Source organism: Leptinotarsa decemlineata, unplaced genomic scaffold (assembly GCF_025532065.1).
Source record: "Leptinotarsa decemlineata unplaced genomic scaffold, Ldec_3_MD MMD2_P_RNA_scaffold_6, whole genome shotgun sequence".
NCBI lineage: Eukaryota > Metazoa > Arthropoda > Insecta > Coleoptera > Chrysomelidae > Leptinotarsa > Leptinotarsa decemlineata.
Genome location: NW_027412533.1, coordinates 18474196 through 18492476, shown reverse-complemented (window position 1 = coordinate 18492476; position 18281 = coordinate 18474196). Strand labels below are relative to the sequence as shown.

The 18281-nt window shown below is 35.8% G+C and overlaps 1 protein-coding gene and 1 long non-coding RNA gene across 4 annotated transcripts in view; one reads left to right on the top strand and one right to left on the bottom strand.

The window, feature by feature from the left end:
- The window catches only part of LOC111511600 (gastric triacylglycerol lipase-like), a 397870-nt gene that overhangs the window by 150601 nt on the left and 228988 nt on the right, over nt 1-18281 (bottom strand). The window lies entirely within an intron of this gene.
- LOC141480187 (uncharacterized) lies at nt 355-1849 on the top strand. Its single transcript, XR_012464224.1, has 3 exons — nt 355-917; nt 983-1075; nt 1377-1849. It is a non-coding gene; the product is annotated as an uncharacterized lncRNA (long non-coding RNA).

Here is an 18281-nt window from a genome sequence, read left to right as displayed (position 1 = left end):
TATACAACTTTGCTTGCGTCCCCACACAGCACTGGATATTCATGGAATATTCCCTGTATATCATAAAACGAACGTATATATTCCAAATATTCATAGAATATTCTTGGAATATATACATGCCTTTAGAATATTCATAGAATATGCTTGAATGAATATGGCAGGATTATTCCCAAAAGAATGTGCATAGAATGTCTATAAATGGATTATTCTCCCTTGAATATTCTAAGAATATTGTCGATCGAATATACCATATGGTATATTCTTAGAATATATCCCCACGGTATATTTTGGAATATTCTATACAATGGAATTTTGAATTATCTTATAATAACGTATTCAAATAATTCAATATTATTGAAAACACAAATATTGGAAGACATTAATCGAATGCATAACCTAATGTATATAACCCTGATAGTGTTAACCAGTTTTTGAACTCAACGCGAAGATTCTGGATGAATTGCTCCAACAGCAACTGTTGGAAACGACAAAAAAATTTGAATGGGCCAATAAATGAACCAATTGCATCAATAAATTGATTAATTCTCATCCTATTTGTCTTTTTGTATTTGAAATTTGAAACAGAGAAATGGGGACGTGAATAATTGGAGTAAACGTTTCTCATTGGTCAATTGAAGTGTAGCGCGAGACAGTCGAATAAGCTCTGTGAAAGCGGCTGTCCCTTAATGCAAGGTACATTTGCGTTTGCGTTAAATTCGACATTTGATTCAACATGGCGGTTGACGTGGCAGGTTCGCGTGTGTAATGCATGGTGTGTTGGTGTTATTATCAAAGTATAATTCTGTCACGTTCAGTGTACCATTTATAATTTGGGGTTGTCCAATTTGCAGTACAGCGAATAGTTTGATTTTGGATCTTCAAACAGGAGAGTTGCATCTATTCAGTCTTCAAGAAAAGTAAGTAAAATGCAATAGTATCGATAGTAAAGTCAGGGTGATTAACCTACTATACCTCATTTTAGGATCGAGGAGAGTTGGTGTGTGGGATTTGTTGGTTTGACTAAGTACATGTTTGAACTAGAGTGATTTCAGTTGTGTATCATCAATAGAAAAAAGTAAGTGAATGACACATTCTTTTGCATCATTTGTTTTCATAATTTTCATCACTCGTTTTCAAGATAGTATCAATTTGCCCTAAAGGAAACAGAGTGGTACCTGGTACAGGCAGGTGCGCCAAGGAACTGAAAACGTAATGATTACTTTTCAACAAGACAATGCAAGTTGCTCTCCAAGTCATAAAATGTTGTAAATGTTCATGAGTAACCTATGCGAAAAATATCTATTTGATTTTTATTCCAGTTTTATTGTGCCACTTTCAAATAGTGATAATGAACGTTAATGTACATTTTGTTCCAGGTATTACTATTGAAACACTGGCTGATGCATTGATGGACAAATATAAGGAAAACTGTTCTGGTGAGCAAAGTTTGAATAACTTTAAGTAAGTTAAATTCATTGAAGAACCCATCATACCACTCATTTTGAATACTTCATTTGTGGGTTTATTTTTCTAAGTGAGAAACCTAACCTAACCTATTTCTTGATGTAATACACTTTTTCTTTTTCAATGAAATGATATATTTATTATTTTTTAATTAGTGCTGATGAATTCACAGAGTTGTTATTTTAGTATATTTTTTAGTAAACATTTGTTTGAGAGTAGGAACATCCTAATTTGAATACATTTCTAATATTTGTAATATGACAGTATTCAGGAATATTTTATTCAGTGAATAAATATTTTGAATTAGATTTTTCATTTTTAATATTGGTTGAAACGTCAAATATTTCAGTGTATATTGTTTTTAAAATATATTTGTTTATGAATATTATGTGTTTTATTACTTGTGTGAATCTTGTATCAAAATGCAATATATACATGCCTAATAGCGGTTACTCGTCACATTCTTGGAATATTCCAAATATTCCTAGAATATTCATAAAATATATTTAAAGAATATTCTATGGTGTTTCTCTATTGTATATTCCTACAATAAACTAAGAATATCCAGAATATTTTATGAATATTCCTCGGGTTCTATTCCTGGAATATTCTTAATAGAATATACCTTAGATATTCTAAGAATATTATAAGATATTCCAAGAATATTCCCAAGGAATATTCTTAAAATATATCAAAGGTTCGCCAGGAGCACTTCCAGGGAATATTCTCCAGAAGATATATATATCCATGGCATATTCATAGCATAATACAATATCCTTAAATGTATATTCATGAAATATACCTGGAATATCTATTGCTATGTGGGTCTATGGTTGTTTTCGTGGAAACAAGTTTAATTGCAGGTGCTACAGCTAGATTCATTTTAGATTCGGGTAGTGAAGCCAATTTATTGACAATCGGATGTTGTAAAAGGTTAGGCTTGAAGATTTCAAAAAATTATTCTTCGGTTTACGGTTTGGGAGGTTCTATTCAGAAAATTAAGGGAAGTACAATTTTTACAGTTGTTTCACGGTATAATACACAAAAGAAATATACAGTTAGTTGATAAAATCACTAACAAATTGCCAAAATTTAAAGTTGACATTAGCGCATTTCCCACTTTACAAAAGGTGGAATTAGCGGATAATAATTTCGATAAACCTGCGGAAATCGATGAGATTTTTGGATTGGAAATGTTTTCTAATATATTGGAAGAGGGTCGGATTACGGGGGTATCGGTTTCTCCTGTAGTGGTGAAAACCACTTTAGGTTATGTTGTTATGGGACAATTTCCTAAAGGTTTTGGTATGAATCCCGAGGATATAGAATGTGAAAATATATATACCAGTACCTTTAGTAGGGACTCATCGGGACGATTCACAGTGGCGTTACCGATCAAATTTTCGCCGGAAGGAAGTTTGGGAAATTCGCGGAATAATGCACAAGTTTGGTTACTTTCTTTGGAAAAACGACTTGAAAGGGATTCAAAGTTACAGATTGAATACAATAAAGTAATGCAGCATTTCATAGACCAAGGTCATATGAAATTAGTGGATATTGACCCTAACGAAGCGTCATCGTATTATATTGGTCATCATCCAGTGATTTAACCAAGTAGTACAAGCACTCCGGTGCGGATAGTGCTAGACGCTAGTGCTCCTACGGATAATAATGTTTCTTTAAATGATATCTTATACCGGGGAGGCAAGTTGCAGGCAGATTTAGTTACTTTACATTGACAGCAGATGTTCGGCAGTTATACAGCAGATCAATGTTATTGAGGATCATTGGCGTTATTAAAGGTTATTGTGACGTTTTAGTCCAGATCGTCCAATTGACACTAACGAAATAAAAGTTGTAGCTTTTGGAATAAAATCGTCACCTTTTTTGGCTTTACGCACTATCAAACAATTAATTGAAGACGAAGGAGAAAAATTTCCACTGGCGACGAAATTTGTGTCAAGAGATATTTATATGGATGATTTTTGCACAAGTATAAATTCGGAAAAGGAAGCTGCGCAATTATACAAGGAATCAGTTGATTTATTTCAAGCTGGTTGTTTTGACCTAACAAAATGGGCTACAAATTCAAAGGCACTATTGAATGACATTCCCATAGAAAAGCGGTTAGCTGAAAATGTATTTTTCTCCTCAGATACACAGGTATTAGGTATACAATGGCATACAGAAACTGACGTTTTCAGTTTCAAGGTACATAAACCGGATCAGAAATGTACAAAACGAACAATGTTGTCGACGGTGGCTAAATGTTATGATCCGATTGGGTTGTTGGCACCTTTCATTTTGTATTTTAAAAATATTGATAAAAAATTTGTGGACATTGAAATTGGAATGGGATGAGATGCCTCCAGAGAATATTTTAAAAATTCGGGAAAAGATACGATCGGAATGGGGAGAACTTCGAAAAATTTAAAGTACCTAGGCATATAGAAGCAATAGAACGAAACCCTGTAATGGTTTTAGCTTTCGCGGATGCTAGTTTGAATGCATATGTAGCTGTCGTCTACTTACGCAGTGTACTATCGAATAATGATGTGGAAGTTCAGCTGGTGTGTGCCAAGTCAAAGGTATCTTCGGCCAAACGATTAACCATTCCACAGTTGGAACTTTTAGCTGCTCTTTTGCTTTCTAATTTGGTTAAATATGTTTTAGAACCTATAAAGAACGGATTTTGATCACAAAAACTTTAGATTTTTCAGATTCTTCCACTGTTTCAAGCTGGTTAAAATCTTCTCAATCTAGGGATGTATTTGTTGCGAATCGGATCGTTCGAATCCAGGAAAATATACCCGAAGTATCGTGGTATCACATCGAAGGCATTCAAAACCCGGCCGATTGTTTATCGCGTGGTTTACTTCCTGAACAATTAGTTAGACATACTGAGTGGTTACATGGACCCGCATGTATAAAATTACCCCCAAATGAATGGCCTTCTTTTCGTGAGGAGGCTAAAAATTTCGGGAAGAAAGATATAATTGTACTGAATAATAAAACTGACTTAGATTTTCATCATCCTCCACTAGATTTATTAGAACGGTATTCATCGTGGCATAAAATTTTACGAATAATAGTATGCGTCTTGAGATTTTTGAAAATTATTCCTAATAAGAAAATTATTTCATCAAAGGATCTCCATACTGCGGAGTTGGTTCTAATAAAACTGGTTCAAATTAAAGATTTTGATTTTGAAATTCAGATGTTGAAGGCAAATAGATCTGGCTCATCTAGGTTGATCAAATTACACCCTTTTTCGCAAGATGGGTTGCTGAGGGTGGGGGGTAGATTAGCTAAATCAAATTTGAATTTTTGTCAGAAACATCCTTTGATTCTTCCAGCTAAAGATATTCTGACTGAAAAATTGGTAGATTTTCATCATAAGATCAATCTTCATACTGGTGCTCACTTATAAGAGGCTATTTTGCCACAGAATTATTGGATTTTAGGAGGAAGAAATTTAATTAGGAGTGGAATACACAAATGTAATCATTGTTTTCGTTTGAAGCCTAAGAATGTAGAACCCCTTATGGCGGACTTACCCGCTGCTAGATTTAGAGAAGCTCGTGCATTCTTACATACAGGGGTCGATTACTTCGGGCCATTTAAAATTACGTTGGGTAGGAAGCGAAAGACATCAGTGCATAAAGCTTATGTAAGTTTATTTATTTGTATGGCGGTGAAAGCTATCCATTTGGAATTGGTCAGTTCTTCATCAACCGATCATTTTTTACAAGCTTTCAAAAGATTTATAGCTAGAAGAGGCCCAGTTCGGGTTATTTATTCCGATTGCGGCACGAACTTTGTAAGGGCAAAATCAATTCTTGAAGAATTGAATGAACATATCAACTCTCAAGATTTCGTTAATTCATTTGAAACGGAGTTAGGAATAAACGGAGTCGAGTGGAAATTTAATACACCTTTTTCTCCGCATCAAGGTGGTTTGTGGGAGAGTAACGTCAAGGCGGTAAAAAATCATATTTATGGGGTAATCGGTGATCAGGTATTAACGTTTGAGGAGCTTTCAACAGTACTGACTCAAATTGAAGCACTATTGAATTCCAGACCTCCATGTCGTTTATACGCAGATCCCATGGCCCCAGAAGCATTAATTCCAGCACATTTTCTCACGTTGGTTCCTTTGCGGGGTCTTCCTTCAGAGGACGTGACAGCGGTGCTTATTAATAGACTCAACCGATTTCAGTTGATCGATGAAATGGTACAGGATTTTTGGAAACGCTGGAGGATGGAATATTTGACGAGTCTACAAATGCGTTCGAAATGGACTAAAGATATTCCTATATAACTGTGGGTTCAGTAGTTATCCTGAAAACGGATAACGCTCCACCCTTACATTGGCTCTTAGCCGTGGTTTCAGACATACATCCAGGAAAGGATGGCAGGGTGCGAAATGTCACTTTAAAAACCAGCAAAGGAACATATAAACGTCCTGTTGTGAAAATATGTCATTTGCCCACCCAATAAATGAAAATTATCTTCTCATTCAATTTTTTTTTATTTTATACTGATGTTTGATTGGATTTTTCGACTTCTTGAGTCCTTTGTTTTTTCGGAAAGTCTGGAAAAAAATCAATTTTTCAGGGTGGGGGGTATGTTTTGGCATGTGTATATTTAAGGAAAATAATTTAAGTTTCGGCAACACCGCTCTCGGTTTTGATAGAATAAATCTACTTAATTGAGTAGTTTAGTTTTGAAATTAGAAATATTCGGAACAGCTGGATCGGAAAAAAAATAAGATACGCGCTGGTGATTCTATTGTATAGACTAATGTGTGCATTGTTCTTTTGTTCAAATAAGTTTTCTTCAACACTGCTTCTTCTAAAACTGGCCTCCCTACTTTGCCATAATAGTTTCCCTGAAGCAGTTTGGATTCAACATCAAAGACGAGAAAGGGGTAAGTCTCAATCCTGGGTTTATTTAACCATCACTGAGTTATTATTTAATGGAAACACCCCCGTAACTTCCGTAATATTCAAGGTAGAACGATGAAACTCTGAAGACTGATGGAAACGCTAAAAATACACCTACCACTTGAATGGGGTTCGTCAAAGTGATATACATTGTCCGCCACTCGCGATGGAACACCCCATTTTTACGTTAAAACATATGAGGGGGCAAAATAGGCTCAAAATTACTTCAGATTCGTGATCAGGACTACCAACTTACTACGATTACACTTTCTTCCTGAAAAAATTTCAGTCCTGAAAAATCCGAATTTGTTTCACTTCTCATGGAAACACCCCCGTATCTTCCTTAATAATTAAAGTAGATTTTTTTTGGTTTTGACATCAAAACATGAATAAAATTGTTCAAGAGAAACTCGACTTTTGTTTTCACATAAATAATTTATTTTTTATTTTGTTGTCAGGAAAGTTATTCCTTCTCGATAAGAGAGAAGATGGTAACTTTGTAAGAGGAACGGAAACATAAATCAGTGAGGTTTTAGGATGGGTAATGTTAGTTCATATTCTCATTTTACCATTATTTGAAAAAAAAAAAACAAGAATATTTTGTGGTGAAAAATGTAATTTAGTTCAAAATTCTTTCGACGTACTACTTTCAAAATCACATTTTCAATTAAAAAACAAAACAATCAATTTCAGATGATTTAACTGTTGACAATTTTATATTTTCGTGCCTTCTATGAAATTTTTCGCCATTCGAACACATTTTTCTATGCGCTTTCTATTATTTCCTCCAACTCTTCTCAGTTCTCTAGGTGTGATTTCTCTACACGCTTGTATAATTCTTGCACGGAGATCTTCCTTATTTGTTGGCCTATCCTTATAAACTTTATTTTTCAAGTTTCCCATAAATAAAAATCCAGTGGAGTTAAATCTGGGGATCGTGGTGGCCATAGTGCGGGAGGGCTATTGGGTACTATCCATTTCATAGGTAGATTCCTATTCAACCAAACCCTTTTGTTAAGCCACTATTGTGAACTGGTGAGCCATCTAACTGAAAAATCATGCTGTGTCTCACATCAAAAGGTAGTTCTCCCAACACAACGGAAAATCCATTTCCGAGAAAATCAACGAATAGTCGTCCGTTTAAATTTTGATCGAAAAAAATGGCCCGATAATATTTTCGTTCAGGATACCACACCACACATTAACTTTCTGAGACATTTGGTCTCTACAATTCACCACCCAATTTGGATTTTGTTCAGCCCAAAACCTCATGTTCTGTGAAGATACAACACCATTCGTGGTAAAGGTAGCCTCATCACTGTATAAGATATACTTTAAAAAATTCCTATCATTGAGATAATATCCCTGCATCCATAAACAATACTCCATACGGCGGATTTCATCTCCTTCGTGCAAAGTATGTAAAAATTTGGGTTTGAACACCTCCATATTTTACTGCGGCTCATATTGAGTTGAAGCGATAAGTTTCTCAAACTAATTCTAGGATCAGCTTGATGAGCCGCCAATATCGTATCATCATCAATATGATGTTTTACAATTTTTCTGTCCTTTGTTACTTGGCCGGTGCTCACGAATAGATGATATATTTTATGTACAGTTCCAGGGTGTACAGTTACCTCTAGCGGGTATCTTCTATTAAATTTAGCGGCCGCTTCATGATAAGACCTCACCCTTTCACCAACAATTAAAACAATCTTTACATCTTACATCTTAAAACATCTTTACACTTGGTGCGGTGCGGCCAAGTGTAAAGATGGGCAACACTTGTTTGCCGAAATCAGGAAACAACACAAACGCACGGAGTCAACAACAGGAGGCCAATAGCCAGAAACACGTGTCCGCGGTTTGCCCCCCTTTTTGGAGTGTTGTGTCCACAAATTGTTTAATTTTTGATTAACATCATGCACACTCGATGAAATCTCTATATACAGGGTGTTCCTTAAACACATGCTAATATTCAAGGAGGTAATTCTAAGACCCATTTTAAGGAAAAAACGTCCTATGGACGTATGACCTAAACGCCTTAACTTTTGAGATACAGGGTGGCAAAATTTTCAAAAATAATCAGTTTTTTAATAATAACTGAGATAATTTTGTAGACATCTCTGGCATATTTAGTACATATGTTCCATGCCTCAAGGCGCATTTTCTGATGTACAATTTTCTTAATTTTCTCTGCCAGTGGCGTACGTTCGAGTTTTGAAATGTATATTTTTGGCGAAAAAAATACTACGCCACTGCTTTATCTTGAAATAAAAATTATTTTTAAAATCTCCATACATTTTTGAGCACATTTGATTTGCTGGGTTTTCTTTGTCCGACGCATGGTTTTCGCTCAAAAAATTAAAAATCGCTTTACTTAAGGATGAATTCCTTAAAAATCTGATTCGGTATCGTGCATCGACTGAAAGCAAACTAAGAGATCAGATTTGTTGCGAAATAATTGAGGATCTGAAAGGTATTTGTTTGTTGTCAGATGCATTGTTCTCAATTAAAATTACGTCATAATGCAGCACCGCTTAATAATTTTTGAAAACATAAATTTAGTTATCCTGGAATAAATGACGTGTAGCAGAATTTATTTACTGCACCTCTTGGAAATATGGAGTTTGTCGATATGTAATTTCTTTCAAAGATTAAAAGCAGAAAAAACAGCGTACCCACCATAGCAATAAAAACGAATTCTCTGTATGTACAAACGTCAGTAGCTAATATTGATGTTGGTTTAAAGTAAGGTGTTGGTGTTAAAAACTGTCACAGCGCGTTTTGATTGATTTTGAAGTGTTATTGAAGTTATTTTGGTAGTCCGCTGTTTTTCTGAATATCAGTAAATATGGTAAATTATACGAATGCGGAAATGGCGCAAATGCATTACGTATATGGCCTTGCCGATGGTAATGCAACAGGAGCCAGGCGCATTTATCAGGAAAGATATCCTAATCGTGCCTTACCAGATAGCCGAACCTTTTCAAATATTCATCGTCGACTTGGGGAAACTGGTAGTTTCAAAAAAGGGACTCCGGAAGGTAAACCTCGTGTAGTAAGAACTCCTGAAATTGAGGAAGGCGTGCTGCAAAAAATTGAGGCACATCCTGAGACGAGTACGAGGAAGATCGCTAGAACTCTGGATATTTGTCATCACATTGTTTGGCGTATTTTGGTTGATTTTTTGTTATACCCGTACCATGTTTCAAGAGTGCAGGCATTACTCCCCAGAGATTTTCCACAGCGTGTGAACTTCAGTCAGTGGTATCTACAAAGTATTGCACTAAATCCGCAGTTTGAGACAAAAATTTTGTTCACAGACGAAGCAAATTTTTCTCGGAATGACATTCAAAATTTCCATAACAATCATGTGTGGGCTGAAGAAAATCCCCATGCAATAACCGAAACCCATTTCCAACACCAATTTTCGGTTAATGTATGAGCAGGAATTATAGGTGATCATCTAATAAGCTATTTTTTTCTACCAGGACGCCTTGATGGTCGTTCTTATTTTCACTTTCTCGAAGAAGACTCACCTGGGTTATTGGAAGATATATATATATATATATATATATATATATATATATATATATATATATATATATATATATATATATATATATATATATAAATAAGTGCTCTTTGATCATTCCCATATTGATTTCAATTCAAGAGCCACCGGTATACAGCTGTTTCAGCCTATAGGACATCGTCAGTACCGGGCAGGCGGTCCTCGATTGAAGACAAAATGAGAAAAAACCAAGAAAGTACTTGATAAAATAGCTGCGTAAACGCAAGCGAAACATAAGTGGACCCACCTGTTGGTGTGACACCCAAGTCAACTTGCCAAGTTTTTATGTCAGTGTTGGTGGTTTGACCAATCAACCGACAACTGCGGTAGTAGAAATTTGGGAAGCTAACCTGAAATGCCATCGGAGAACGAATCTACATGTTTCAAGAAATGATATGAAATCTAGAAAGGTTAATGCAGTCAAGCTGCTAGAAAATAATTCCATGAAAATCAAAAAATAAATAGATAAGTACTCTTTGATCATTCCCATATTGATTTCAATTTAAGAGCCACCGGTAGACAGCTGTTTCAGCCTATTGGGCATCGTCAGTACCGGGCAGGCGGTCCTCGATCAATGCCATAACCTCTTAATTTTATTATAAGAATATTACGATCAATTGTTTTGAACGCCCGCTTCAGATCCAGAAAAACAGCTACTACAAATTTATTGTCATCAACTTCTTTTTTGAACTTAGATAAAGTGAGTTGTAATGCGGATTCACATGAATACTTTTTACGAAATCCAGATTGATTATTCATTAAAATTTCATTTTTTTCAACATGATCAAGTACCTGCTTATAAACAGCTAGTTCAAGAATTTTTTTATTGGTGGTAATGTATTTATAGGTCTATATTCACTGGCCTTGATTGTATTGTTGAATGAGAACTATAGTACTAACTTTTAAAGGATTTGGAATTTTAGAGGTTTGAAGAGTAGTATTTACAAGGTTTAAAATCATATGTCTACATGTTTCAAAAATGAGTTTGAGCATTTTGGAATTTAAGATCTCATGAACATTGTTTTTCTTGTCTAAGGAGTTAACAATTAGGCGTAATTCATTCATTGTTAATATGTGAAACTTGGAAAAACTAGGATATAGATTATAATTATCGAATTTCCAATCTTGAACATTATCTATACTATCAACAATTTGCTGAATACTAGTAATGAAGTAGTAGTTAAATTTGTTTACTATTTCAGTTTTATTATTAACAATATACACCTGATTTGTTAATTAAAATTCTATACAGCTCGGAAAGTTTTGGCAATTCATGTTTATTAGCTTTTTTAATGAAGAAGTATTGTTTTCTATTCTTTTTTAATAAATTTACTACTTCATTTCTCTGTTTCCTAAATTCTTTCCATTCGACATTTTTCTTCAACCTTATAGTTTTAGTTTGATATCTGATCACGTTGTTTTATTCAATTATGAATTTCGTTGTCAAACCATGGAATGTTACTTTTATAGTGACAGACTTGAATTGGTGCAACTTTATCGATAACTGATTGACAGTTATTAAGTAATTTGAAATATATGACACTAACATCGGTTGAATTCAAATCCCAATCACATGAAATTGAATCTAGTTTTATTTTATCCAAATTTTGCTCACTAAGGATTCTATAATTTTTGATAGGAGTGTTTCCAGTTCGTTTGTTATTTTTGAGACAAATAGATATCAATGAATGGTCACTTATTTTAGGAGTAGGATGGACAAAACAGTTTGCACAATTATTATTAGTTAGTACATAATCAATTAGAGTTTCACTGTTATTAATAATTCTGGTAGGATCCAGTGCTACTTGATCAATTACATATTGTAAAAACATAGATTTGATTTTTTTCACATAAAAACTGTTATTCAAAAAATCTAAATTAAAATCTCCTACAAGAATCCAACTATTTGCCACTTTTTAGGAAGTTTTTTCAGTTCTGATACTTCTTTGATTAGGGCTGGTACTTTATAAAAACCACCCTCACACTGTTCACAAAAAAATTTAAGTTTTCTCCTGGTTTTCAACTGCATACATTTTATTTCGGATACTGTTAAGTTTCCACATTCACTGCACAGTAATAGTTTACAACTATCACAAGCAAATAACTGTCCGTTTTTAAACTTTTGATTGCACTTTCCACAAGTTTCCATATTTCAAAAAATTTAGGTCGATTTAAATTTCGAGCTCTAGCCTCCTACGAGGTACTGGACTAGCAGGGACGACACGTGGGTGGCCACGTGGTTCCTTTGTCTGTTTGGGATACGTTCACAAGCACTGGTTATTTATCTGTTTTCACTGTTTAAATTGAATACTTTGGTATTATTTACCCTATAGATGATTGATATACACTAATACTGCTTGATAGTACACTTGAAAGTAAACTTTTACAGTTTAATACCACACTTTCTTTGTTCTAACTAGGAGCGCGTTAGAGACGTCTGTTCTCTTCGGCGGCTGAATACTTGAAAGGTAAGACCTCGTTAGTCCTTAGCTCGCATAAGTTCCTCAACTTCTGAGAGTTGTTCGTATGGGGGCGACAGCTGATTAAGGGAAAAACAGATTCTAAACAGATTTAAACAGATTCACATCAATTTTAAAGTGGATTTTCATCTCCTTCGTATTTCAAGAATTTATTTTATTTAAGGGGTATGTTTGACCCTCTTGGACGGGTCTGAAACGTTTTTTTATACTGAATTTGGAATGTTATGATAGAAATCGTTTGTTTCAATTGCAAAGTGCCTTTTCGTTTCCCTCATATTTCAAGTTTTTTTTTTCATTTCGGGGGTATATTTAACCCTCTTGGACGGGGCTGAAGAGGTTTTCCTGGATACTGAATATGAAATGTAATGATAGTAATCATTGTTATTAATTTCAAACTGGCTTTTAGTTGCCTTCGTATTTCAAGAATTTTTTTCATTTTAGGGGTATGTTTAACCCTCTTGGACGGGTTCGAAGTGTTTTTTCATACTGAATTTGGAATGTAATGATAGAAATAATTTGTTTCAGTTCCTTCATATTTCAAGAATTTTTTTAATTTCGGGGGTGTATTTTACCCTCTTGGACGGGGCCGAAGAGATTTTCCTGGACAGTGAATAGAAAATGTAATGATAGTAATTATTCGTATCAATTTCAAACTGGCTTTTCTTTTCCTCATATTAAAAAAAAATATTTCGGGAATGTGTTTAACTCTCATGGATGCGTCCCAAGAGATATTCCTTGATAACGAATAAGAAATGTAATGATACAAATCATTCGTATCAATTTCAAAGTGGCTTTACGTTTCCTTCAAACTTCAAGATTTCTTTTATTTCGGGGACATGTTTTACCTTCTGGGCGGGGCTGAAGAGATATTTCTTGACACAGAATATACGGTATGGCTGTTTACTCTCACATGAGGGCATATCATAAACCCAAAAAAACATGAAATCGCCATTGATCTTTCGGTATTTCCGGAAAAAGCTGCTGATTTTGAATGCTAACTTCACACCGGTGGATTTACCGCAGTTATTACTATGACTACCGTAATGAACAGCTTTGTTACTTTCGTCAATTTCGGATAAGAAATCTTCAGCACATGAAAGTGATGAATGAAAACTGTTTTCAAACTCCTCTCTGACTTGAAATTCGTCTGAATTATTTTCTATGCCAACCAAACATTTCATCTCTCATTGAATATCTTGGAATTGAGCCGATGATTTCTCAAAATAACAGTATCTGTTCCTAGAGCGCCCAAGGACTTTCCTGTAGTACTTGTGTTTTTTCCTTAAAAAAATATTGTCAAACGCGCCTCAATATATTTCCCTCGTATTTTTCTTTGAACTTCTTCCACTGATGATGGAATATGCAATACTAATACTTTACTTGAGTTCATCACCTTGATTATAAAGTATAAATCACCTTTTTCAGGATGTTAGTATTTTTTTCTTCATAGTATTTCTTGTTAAAAAGACGTGGAGTATACATGCTGACTCACGGTGGATGGCACATTACACGTTCCTGGTGAACCAAGCAACGGATTACTTTGAAAACTCAATAAGAAGCATATTCAGACATTTTCTAACCAACTGAAATATTTTCAACAATATAGTGTTGCCACTTCCATTAGAAAGTAGAAGCAACTTTGATTTTTCAAATAGAACACCCTGTATATAATATTATTTTTGGAATCCACAATTATCCAACAAATCCCAGTCCAGATAATTCCATTTCAAAAAACTTGATCTTCTTGAATGCGTATCAACAACATTTCACAAAATTCAACTTTCTGTTGAGGGTCTTGAGGCTTCATAGCTTGAATTTTGGTGAATTTATATAATCATAATTTTCATGTCTTCGCAATTCTTCTTTTCTTCTGCAGGAGCCAACCGCACATTTGTGACTTCAGTTGATAGATCTTGTTAACACCAGCCACTGCTGGTGGCTCCGTGCATTTGTATGTCTATCTTTTGGTGACCAAGTGTTGCCCATCCTTGCACTTGGCTGCACATACTGATGATGGGCCAAAAGCCAGACACGTGTCTATGCCTGCCTGAGCTTTTCTTGTAATGTGATTGTAAGAAATAAATTGGTATCCCAACATATCAATCGACACAGTTACCAAATTAGTGTGTCCTGATATGATCATGTTTGATTATTTTCAAGGAAAAATCGATTGTTCACATAGTATAAAATTCCGATGGCAAACCGGCCATCGGATGTCTGCTTCCACGTATCCATGTCTGTATCCAGCTGGATACGGGAATGACCAAATCACTAGTGTTATTCTCTGACTGAATTGTATTCCAACGACGGCTCAATCCTAAGGTATGAGTATCCGTGCCGAGAGGATGAATGACACTGGCCTATCAGCAGCGCCCTCTAGCATCGTAGCATCGCCTTGTAACGGTAATGCGGAGCTCTGCCGTGATTGCCTTTTTTTTCTAGCTACTCATGGGACTTGGACTATGGACAGAGTGAATTTTTGTCGACGAGTCTACAGATGAGATGGATGTCGAGCATACGACTCCAACTGACCTCCCTTTAACTCCAAATTAAGAGCGTGAGCTTCTCAACTCTCCAACTCCTAATCCAATAACTACACCTAAAAAAAAGGTTTGGTGGTGCTGCAGCCAGGAACGACAGTCGTTTCATTAAGAGCGGAGTATCTTACGAAACCGTCTTGCATCAAATTATTGAACAGCTTACGCAGACTCTGTTCCAAGTGGAGGAAGCAGGTTTGCAAACGTTTGCACTCAAATGATGATTCACCAAAACAGAGGCGAAAAAGCCCTGCACGGCTGAGTCTAGGGCATCGCCAGATGAAGCTGACGTGCAAACCCCTCATATGGGAAGGTTGTCGAGGGTATTAAGTGAAATGATTTTTTGACTACTTCATTAACGGCCAATCAGCTGTAATCTCTTCAGGGGGCTATTTTGTGGCTGCAGAGGTAATTCGAATGATGGACCATATCTACAATTACAGAGCTGCGCTTTTCAGTCTGGATGGTAACAGGTCGTGTGTGAGGATCAGGTCAGCGCCGACGGGCTTGCGTGTGTAGTTGATACCCTGCAACCATGAGGACGCTTCTCTAAAATGCGTCACACTGACTGTATTTCAAAAGGAAATTTACGCTACTGAGTTGTGTGAGGAGAGATTGGAAAAATCCAACCCCATACACAAGTCAATAAAAATATTCTCGGGCAGTCAAGCGGCTTTGAAAGCTCTTGGCTCCTACCGAGCAACGTCTGAATTGATAACAAATTGCCAAAAACGACTCTCCTCAATAGGGAGACTTAACAGATTGTCTTTGGACTGGATTCCTGGCCATACTGGCCTGAAAGGCAATGTGGCTGCTGACTCCCTTGCAAAGGAGGGTTCTGCTGCAGCTTCATTGAATCAGAACCTATCATTGGCATCGCTTTAGGCTTTGCCAAACAAACATTGAACACCTGGATGGCAAGAAGATTTATGGACTCCTCCAGAATTGGCTCACTCCAAGACGTTTAGTCATCCTTCGAAACTTGATAACAAACGATTGTTGGACTACTGTAGAGATGAACTACGATGTTTGACATGCCTTCTTATGGGCCACTGTCATATGAATCATCATATGCAGAGATTCGGACTGTCGGAAGACAGTGTGTGTCGCCTCTGTTTGGAAAATGATAAAAACAGCACAGCATATACTTCGTGTCTGCTCCGCTAGAGACCAAATCAGGTTTTCAGAGTTTGGCAGAGCCATACTCTTATCATCTGACCTGAAAGACCACTCACCATACGAACTAATCGGCTTTGTTAGGAAGTAAGTTTCATTTGGTCGAGTGTGAATAGGTATGAGCCACAATAAACCCTTGCGGGTTATGGTGGATCGTCGAATAGACCCACTCACCTTTGACATAACCTAACCTAATCTAACCTAGCATAAAATTCCACTTGGTTACTGTCATCCCAAGCGCCCAAATGAAAAGGTTAGATGACTCCCAAAGATTGACCAAATATTTTTCCATAAACCTATTTATATGATTATAAAATGAACAGCTTCAAAGAGGAAGAAATTCAAATGGCAAAAACTAGAGCTTGTTTCGTGCTCAAACAAATATTGAAGGGTTTGACCATGCAACAATGATGCATTAACTGAAATTAATAGATTGACGAACATGTCCAGCAATAAATGAAACATCAATAGTGAAATTTTTCAAACAATATTGTATCAGTATGCTTCAAACAGAAGTACATAAACTTCAAATCTAATAAAACTCAGTAATTCATGAATAAATATAAAAAAATGTTCGTTAGATTTACCTCGGAACGAAAAATTGTCTTTTCAAAAAAGTGTTCATTTTGTAAAAGTACAATGAAAGATGACTTTCTTTAGCAAGAGTTACAATCAAAATGAATAAAATATAGTTCAAATAGTGACGGACTCATTTTTGTCTGGATGAAACAATTTCATTTTCCGGGATTTTTCCTTCTTTGTTTTCATGGGGCGAAACCATTCGAGTATGGTACCAGTTTCGTTCTTTTTTCTCATCCGTATCAATCAGAATCAATACCGAAGATCAACATTTTATTGGTGTTATCGGCTACATCTATCTTTTTGACAACTTTCCTGCCAAGTTGTGGAGTTTGAACATTTCGTCTAAGTTGAGCTTGGAGAAATTTTGTGTTTCGCATACATTTGGGATTTCCACATCGTTTATTTGAATTTTTGGCAGAATCAGAGGTTTTTCTTTTTTGATTTTCATGTTGTTGAAGAACGTCTTGTGGGTTATCTGAACTTACATGCTTTGGGAATTTTGACGAGTACGGAGGTGTTTATTTTGATATATCGATCAGCTCTGACTTAGAGAAAATTCTTTCTTTTCATACGGGGATGATCAGTACTTCCTCTTCGGTTATGGATTCGCCTACGTTGATTGGAACGGGTTGGCAATTTTTGTGATATTTCCTTCAATCAGCTGGGTTATACACTGGTCCTGTGGGTAGTAGTTTTAAAAACAGAAAAATGTTTCTCCCAATAATGGACACATGTTCGATTCGAATTGATTTTTCGAAGCAGCTCGTGCCAAATAGGGATATTTGAGGATGAAAATATAGGTGGTTTTTGGATGATGGGTAAAATCAATTTTGTGTTCGAAAATGTAACTTATGTGCCAAAGAATTGATAGTATGACAAAATATTTTCGAATATTGGAATTTCGCTTTCATCGTAAATTTGGCTCAAGTATTTTATCATTTCTTTCAGATCTGAACTGGATACAATTGAATTATGCAAGGCGTTCAATTTTGCGAATGGCAGTTCAAAATTATTTTTTAAAGTACACCTTGAAAACTGATATAATCTTCGAGAACGACAATGGTTTTTTGAATCGCAACCATGAATATTTTGAGCTGTTTTCGAGCGCTTCTTGATTTGAATTGAGCGTTCGAATAGTTCTATTACAATGATTGATCAGTTGTTTTGATAGAGAGGTTTGCAGATCCGATTCGTGAATGATATTCTCTTGATATTTTTTCTAGTATTGCAATAGTTTGATCGTAACGCTTTCCGTCACCAATAGTAGATGAACAAGGCGGGTTCTGGCGCGAAATCCTATGTATTTTCTTATGAAGCTAAACTTTTTGCAATTTTTGATTCAAACAGGAGTGGGGGAAACGTGTGACGTCATCGACGCAGGATGGAACGAGTATCGTAGCGATTCAAGCATGGAAGTCGACCCCCTTGCCCTCGCCCCCCTTAGTACTCCACATCACTGCTCAGGCCCTCTTGAGACTCCGCCTCAGCGCTCAGACGTCCTTGTCACGTGATTTTATTT